Source organism: Lynx canadensis, chromosome B3 (assembly GCF_007474595.2).
Source record: "Lynx canadensis isolate LIC74 chromosome B3, mLynCan4.pri.v2, whole genome shotgun sequence".
Taxonomy (NCBI): domain Eukaryota; kingdom Metazoa; phylum Chordata; class Mammalia; order Carnivora; family Felidae; genus Lynx; species Lynx canadensis.
The window spans coordinates 123,747,050-123,755,422 of record NC_044308.2 but is presented as its reverse complement, the minus strand read 5'-3'; the positions used below and the strand labels follow the sequence as shown (position 1 = coordinate 123,755,422).

The 8,373-nt window shown below is 36.4% G+C and overlaps 1 pseudogene; it reads left to right on the top strand.

The window, feature by feature from the left end:
• The first annotated feature begins 1,518 nt into the window (after nucleotides 1-1,518).
• On the top strand, nucleotides 1,519-7,079 carry LOC115517091 (annotated as a pseudogene).
• Nucleotides 7,080-8,373: the final 1,294 nt, after the last annotated feature.

Below are 8,373 nucleotides of genomic sequence, written 5' to 3'. Positions count from 1 at the left end.
TAGACAGTCCCCACTCATCTGCTCATTTGGGTTTTAGAGGCAAATAATGACTGCCACTCAGGTTTAATGATAGTTTCACTTTGAAGTATTCAGAAGAAAAAGTCACCTCAGCACAAAATAATGTTCTCCCTAGATTACTGTGATCATCTGATACCAGAAGATGAAAAGGAACACTCTTTGGTAGTATAAGGTATTTAGTACCCATTAATATACAACTCATCCTTTCTGAACAAAGGCTATCACAGAAATCTGGCCAAATTAGAAGGTGAGGAAGCTCCTCTTGTGGGCAACCAGAGGTGATATTTTACTGCATATACCTCTGTTCAGAGGAAGCTTCAAAGATTCCACATACCCTGGGCCAGATGAAGACTTTAAATCTCACCAAAGAGCATTGCACATCTGGACTGTGTCTTCTAGACTAAGTATGAATCCTGGAAGACTGAACATGCATATTGGTTTTCCAGAGCTGAGATTTAAAAAACCCCATAGTGTCTCTCTCTTTATTTTTCTGGCTATTGTCAGTTTAAATATCTTGGTTTAGGGGCGCCTGGGTGGCTCAGTCGGTTGGGCATCCGACTTCAGCTCAGGTCATGATCTCGCGGTCCGTGAGTTCGAGCCCTGTGTCGGGCTCTGTGCTGACAGTTCAGAGCCTGCAGCCTGTTTCAGATTCTGTGTCTCCCTCTCTCTATGACCTTCCCCCATTCATGCTCTGTCTCTCTCTGTTTCAAAAATGAATAAACGTTAAAAAATCTTTTTAAATGTCTTGGTTTAAAGTGTAAGTGAAAAAGCTAACGGAACTTCATTTGAAAAGAAAGGGTGCCGAGAGACATGATAACTTAAAATCAACTTTGGTTAATACTTCGGTTTTCCAATTAATACTTGTTTTCTTCTATAAGAGAATGATTTAAACTGAAATGATAAAAACTCTTGATTAACCAGAGATTCAGTCATAACTTCATGGTAGCTTAAAATTAGGACAAAAATATTTTTAGGCAGTTTAGAAATTAAATACATATATAAAAACACATAAAATGAATTCCTTGGTTACTTAAACACTTCAGCTTATCAGTAAGAATGACTGATTTATTAAACTTCAAGGGAAATTAATCAGAAGTTCAAGTTCACCTGATCAACATGGGTGTTGGTCATTTTTACAACAGTTTAGACACCTGAAGGGGGGTGGGGTGGGGAAGGAATCTTTAAAGTCTGGTTATCTGTTTTGTTTGCTTGTTTTGTTTTTGCTGTTTGTTTTTCTTTCATTTGTTTTTTGCTTCATGGTTCCCTCAAACCAAACATTTTTTTTAAATCTTTTATGACGTTGAGATTAAACAAAAATCCAATGACTTAAGCAATAATACTACATCTCTGAAGTGGCAGAGACTGAGTTCAAGTCTCTGTGACACCAATAATTTTACTATATCCACTATGCTTTGGTGACTATGACTTACTCATTTGTAAAACAAGGGGTTTATCTATTTCACAAAGTTTAAGAAGATAACATATTGAACATGGAGAGCAATGTCTGACATCTGGTAGGTATCCACAAAACACAATTCAGTGACAGTAGTACTAATGGTGATTATGGCTATTATAAGAAAAAATGCCAGAAAGACCTGCCCCCTGAATGCTTTGAGAATAATGTCCTAAGTTCATTAAAAGAAAAAGAATTGTGAGTGTGGAGCACAAACTAATCTCCCAAATCCGCATGCCCTTATTTCTTGCAAGAATAGATAGTTTCACCAATAGAGTTGGTCACACACCATAGTTCACAGTTACGTGTTGACTGAGTGGAGGATATTTTGCAGTAGTCCAAAAAGAGGGAAAAAAATAGGGCCACTTCAAAATTCTATTGCCATGACTAGAAAGTACTAAATTAACTGCCTAATAAATCCATCTGGAAGATTATTTTCATGGGCTAGAATATGAAGCTCAACCCAGAATCAGAGAAACCTACTCTAAACCAAAACAAACACAAGGACACATTTCATATAAGCACACTTATATTTTAGCTCATAACGAATGAAGATGTTCTAGCTATGTCTATGTTCTGAGTTCTCTTACATACATAGTTCTGTCATGATTGGACACTGCCAAAAAGGAAGCCTGCTTGAGATAAGAAGCTACACTAAAAGAGTAGAAAACATCCAGCAAGTGTAACATCCAGTATGGGTGAGTTCTGTCCTACTCTCTCAGCTCCATGATTATTTGAAGGAAAAATCCTGAAAGGAACTGGAGAGAAAGTTATCAATAACCTCAGGGTAAAAAGCTTTTCCTATTTGTATGCACTTTCTCTCAAAGGATATACTTCTCTGGTCTTTGTTTCATTTTGTAAACATACACATGTATATATACATGCACACCAAGAATCATAAAGTAGCTGTAGTAGCAAACATGTCTGGTTTTCAAGACACAAGGAATAGAGTATTAATGCTACATATTCTCATTTTATTTAGAGTTTATTTATTTACTTTCAGAGAGAGAGAGGGAGAGAATCCTAAGCAGGCTCTGTGCAGTCAACATGGAGCCTGACATGGGGCTTCATCTCACAAACTGTGAGATCATGACCTGAGCTGAAATCAAGGGTCTGACACTTAACCGACTGAGCCACCTAGATGCCCCTATATATTTCCAATTTTAGATCACTTTTGGCAACTCTAATTTATGAGGTAGTGATTTAAAAGTAACACTAGAGTATTTAATACCACAAATTACAAATTATTATTTAATCCTAACACCTCTCTAACATATTCATCTTCAAATAAACAACAGTATCCCATTCATTATCTATACCTCACCTAGGAAGATAAAGGACCAACATGAGTAGAAAATTTTCCATCTGAGGAACCTGAAAAAAGAATGTCTCTTAGTTGCTTTAGATAAAACCGCAGCAATGGAATAGAATCTAGTTTCCCATGTCTTTCCCCTCCCTTATTCACACAGCCATATTTGGTAAGTAAAGAAAAAAACAGATATGGAAAATTCCTCTGAGAATATTAAATTAATTCTCTGTGAAATTTCATTATTTTATCCATAAATGGTATGGTGTAGGTTATAAATGTAGTCAGATAGCAATTGTGTTAGAACAAGCTGCAGAGTAAATTTTTTTTAAAACAATGAATTTCATTACCAAAACAGAACCCGAGACACCATAAATGAACGTAGGCTTTAATCTTTGATTGAATATAAGACTCACACTCAACTGTGTGACTATTTGCACATCATCAGAAAGAGATAAAATTTCCCATTAACTGTTGCATCAAGCCTGAGTCCAAGCAAAGAGTCTTGCTCACTAAAACTAAAAACAAAACAAGGTCTTACCCAATTTGATTTCTTTTTGCAGGGCTGACCTAATAGGTGTCTTGGGTAAAACCTTACTGCTTTTTTTTTTATGATCTAAAGGAGTAGGAATCCTTAATAGATAAGCCTAAGGCATTCTGAAATATACTTGCTAAATAATAAACTTATCAATTTCTTCCAAATGAATAAATTATTAATTCTCATTCAACTCTACCAACCTAACAGAGAATGCAGGTGCCAAGAAAGAGAAATGAATCTCAGTAGAGTATACAGCATGCAATAGGAGGGTCAAGGCTGACATTAGATAGGAACCTTAGAGACAATGCCTTAAAACATAGGAAGGGAAATTTTCAATTAAACATTAGGAGAATCTATTGCAATTTTAAACATTTTCAGCTACACAGGAGAGAAAATACCAAAGGACAGGAAGAAGTGCCCACCTGAAACATCTGAGATCCATTGATATTGATTCATATCTCTAGTAAAATAATTAATTCTACACTAGAACCAGCATTGGTGATGGAAGGGTGTGAATGTGTCCAGCCTTGTTCAAACCTGATGTTTTAAACATATATGCTTCAATATTTATTAATTTCAATAACTCAAGGTGAGTATTCCATTTTTATAAGGGTGAAGGTTGTTTTTCCATGATTTCCCCAAATAAGGCAAAAACATCCATTTGTTACAGATTCTCTATGTGTCAGGAACTTGAATAGGGCACAGGAGAGATGGCTTGTCTCTGATCCATATTGATGAAGCCTCATCTGGAAGATACTACCAAGGAAGACTAGGGCCTGGAATCATCTGGAGGCTATTCACTTGCATGCCTGGCAATTGATAATAGCTTTCATCTGGGACTTGATTTAGGACTGTCAACCAGATCACCTACAGGTGGCTTCTTCATGGAGCCTTGGATTCCTCAAAATTTGGTGGCTGAGGTCCAAAAGTGAGTGTCCCAGAGAAAGAGCCAGATGGAAGCTGTATCACCTTTTGTGTCCTAGCCTCAAAAGTCACACAATATCTCTTCCTTTGCATTGTTTATTGGGCAGTCACAAATGTTGATCTACATTCAAGGAGTGAACATTAGACTCTACCTTCTGATGGGAGAAATGGCAAGGTTCTGCAATTGTAGAACTGGAAGCATGGCTTTTGAAACACCATCTGCCAAAGCAATTGTTTTTTTTTTTTTCCTTCTCTTCTTTCCTGTGTGTATGTGTGTGTGTTTGTATGTCCTGCCTGTGCTTTCTTATAGTTTCTAGAAAAAATAACAAGTCACACACAGCACATTTCTAGCAAATTCTAGTGATATTTTGGTCATCTGTTATGAATTAGTTCATCTCAGATTAATAACTTTTGTACCCAGGGTTATTCTGGTAGGTTTATCAGATGTTTGTCTGACACAGACATTTTGGAGCTTATACATGAGGATAAGAGAAAGGAACAGAACTTGAAAGTGTTAATTGTTGGAAAGAAGTCCAGAATGGGTAAGAAGATGTTTAAAAGAGGAATGAAAACAGATGTTGGGATTTGAGTCTATTGAGAAAAAGGATTTAGGATGTGAAGAAAAGATCTCTTTGCTAAAAAGGATTAAATGTTTCTTGGTGTGTGTAAAGCTTCTGATAATTTTTAGAAATTAGTTGTTTGACTTCAGGACATGTTATTTTTCTGCATATTTCTAAGTAAACATTTTAATGAAAAACACTGTCATTTATTTATCAACAGATATTGTAGCCCCATTTTAATGTTCTGGGAATCCATGGGTGATGCTTCTTTTTTGCATCATGCTTCTCTGTGTGTTTGAATACCCATCTCTGTCCTGGTTCTACTACTCTGATTAAATGAGGATACTTATAGATGACGGGCCATCACTCAACTCCCTGGACTGAAATAGCCAGAACAATAAGCACCTTGATCTAATGCAAATGGGGTTAACAAAAATATGGAGAAGAAAGAATGATCTCTTTCTCTGAAAACCACATCCCATGAATATATCTTTTTGACTTTATAAATCTGCACTGAAAAATCGATTCTATAGAGACAATTTCAAAAGTATGTGATGCACTATTTCAGTATTGTTTATAACAGTAAAAATTGGAAAGAAATGAAAATGGTCATCAATGGGAATGTCTATGTGGTATATTCATATCTACAACACTATTGCAACCTTAAAATAACATGTACCTACTTTCATGGAAGTGTGTTTAATTGATTCATTAAAAATGTTCCAAAATATTATGAAGAGTAAAAAACCCATTTAAAAAAAGATGTAAAATTTCATTCTGGATGGCAGACTTAGCACTACTTTAGCTACTCCATGTCATAAAATATCTCTACAAATGATTATGTATTGTCTTTTTAAAATTCACATCTGGTATGTCAATCAAGAATGAAAACTCTTAATGGACCATAACACATGAAAAATTCTTGAAAAATGGGAAATGAGAAGAATGAAGTGAGAAAAAATTTAAGTTCCCAAGACATAGAACATATTTTGCTTCTAGAAAAGTTAGGAGCAGTCCCAAAGGAGCTTCATAACCAAGTGTAGTGGACTCTGGGTTCAAGAGAGGTACTAAGAGTAACCAAATGGTTATCGGAAGAGGGAACCAAGCAGGACAGATTCTGCATAACCCACCTTCTTAGTCCAGAGAACAGCCACAGAGGTTTCAGACTCAGGTAAGATGGAGGTAGGAGGGTATTAGGCTGTAAGAATTTGGGGTCAAGGAAATAGGATAATGCTGAAGGCTGCCATATTGCACCCAAGCCTCTCTACTCTGAAAGAAACCTGCTCAATCCAGGCCACAGCAATTCATCTCACCTCTCCCCATAAGTGGACAGTCAATCCAGCAAGGTATTTCGGCTATAGACATGAAAGCACACCAATAGTTACCAATTACATCATGCTTTTTCTGGAACTGGTCATTTTACAACTGTCCTCTTCCTGTGGTGGCTGGTGTGGAGTCAGCTCATACATCTCTGAGACCCCAAAATTGAGAGCTTCTTTGCACCTGATCGCTTGGCAGTTATCACCATGCCACAAAAGGAACATATTGAATTTGGATTAGCATGAGAAAAGGAGAAAGAAGGAAGGTCAAGAGGCTCATAAATGTTCAAAGGCAAAAATGATGATTGGTTTGAATGCTAAGCTCTACCATAAACAGAGCCATGCTGACAAAATACAAATGAAAACTACCAAGATGCAAGAAAAGAGAAGCACCAAACAAACTAATGATTAAAAAAAGACTCCACAAGGAGCAGTACCTGCAAATCCACTGGACAGAGGGGAACAGTCCTGAGCTAAAATACTTTCTAATATGATTAAACAAAAACAAAAAATGAGAGCAGGAAAGTTCTGCCCAAATTCCTGTCTGGAAAGAAACAGAAGTATTAAGTTATTTGAACAGAAAGGAGAAAGGAGAAGATGTGGAAGAGGATATTTACTAAAGTCTGCTTTGTTGGAAATGGCTTTACTCAAAAACCACCTAAATATGAAAGACTCATTAAGCCAATGGATTTATGTTTCAAAAGTGCACGTAACTCATCCTGAACTGAACAGCACCTTTTGCCTATCAATACTTGGTATAAATAAGAATGTCCTATCCCCACTATATGCAACTTTGGGTATCATTACCAAAGGAGTGTCATTGAGGTGAACATGAGCAGGTTGGACCTTGGGACACAAGAAGGCAAAGTATTGGGGGAAATTATACCCACAGGTTACCAGCAATCTTGAAAATAATGGATGCATAAATGTGGCCCTATATTTTGGCATCAATTTCATATAAGTAACTCCTGACAATTATTGGAGACTACACGCCAATCTGGAAAACCAGCATTACTGAGATGTTTCTTAATACTACCCAAGAGCCTCATATGTCTGCAGTTACCAAGAGAACTATTTATTCTACTGTAGAAAAAAACCACACACACAAAAAACAAAAAACATTAAAGTGACTTACTTAAAAAAAGTCATCGACCACTTGAGGAAAGCTAGTAGTTTGTTGTTCCTCAATAAAAGAGTAACTTAATCATGAGGACAGAGACTTAGAAGAATAATCATAACAAGAAGTTTAGGGTAAGTATAATTTATATCCTCAGAAATGTAAGAAGATATTTGACCCATAATAAAATTAACCTAATATATAAAGAAAAGCTGTCATCATTATTGGCAAGAATATGGGGAAATATGGAACCTCTGAATACTGTTGATAAGAATATAAGAGTGTAGCTGTTATGAAAAATATTATGGAAGTTCTTACAAAAAAACAACGAAATCTTGGCCTTTCCAACAATGTGGATGGAACTGGAGGCTATTATGCTAAGCGAAATAAGTCAGAGAAAGACAGATATCATCTGATTTCATTCACATGTGGAGAAACTTAATAGGTGAACATAGGGGAAGGGAAGGAAAAAATAAGATGAAAACAGAGAGAAAGGCAAACCATAAAACCTGAGGGTTGATGGGGATGGGTTAAATGGGTGACGGGCATTAAGGAGGGTACTCTTCAGGAAGAGCGTGGGGTGTCATACGTAAGAGATGAATCACTGGGTTCTACTCCTGAAGCCAAGACTACACTATATGTTAGCTAGCTTGAGGATAAGTAACTAAACAAATAAACAAATAATTAATTAAATAAAATTAGCATATGATCCAGCAATCCCATTTCTGTGTATTTATCCAAAAAGAATCGAGAGATATTAGTACTTCCGTATTTACTGCAGCACTATTCACACATAGCCCAGATGTGGAAACAACTTAAATGCCCATTGATGGATGAATGGGTAAAGAAAGAGTGTTATACAGAAAAAAATGGAATATTATTTAGCCTTAAAAAAAGAATATGTGACTACATGGATGGACCTTGAGGACATTATACTTAGTAGAATAATCCAGCCACAGAAGGACAAACACTTCATGATTCCACTTATATAAGCTACCTAGGATAGTTTAAGTCAGAGAAGAAGAGAGTAGAATAGTGGTTGCCAGGGCCTGGTGGAGGGAATGAGGAGTTGCTATTCTGTGAGTATAAAGTTTCAATAATAGAAAATGAACAACTTCTAGAGATCTACTGTAAACAT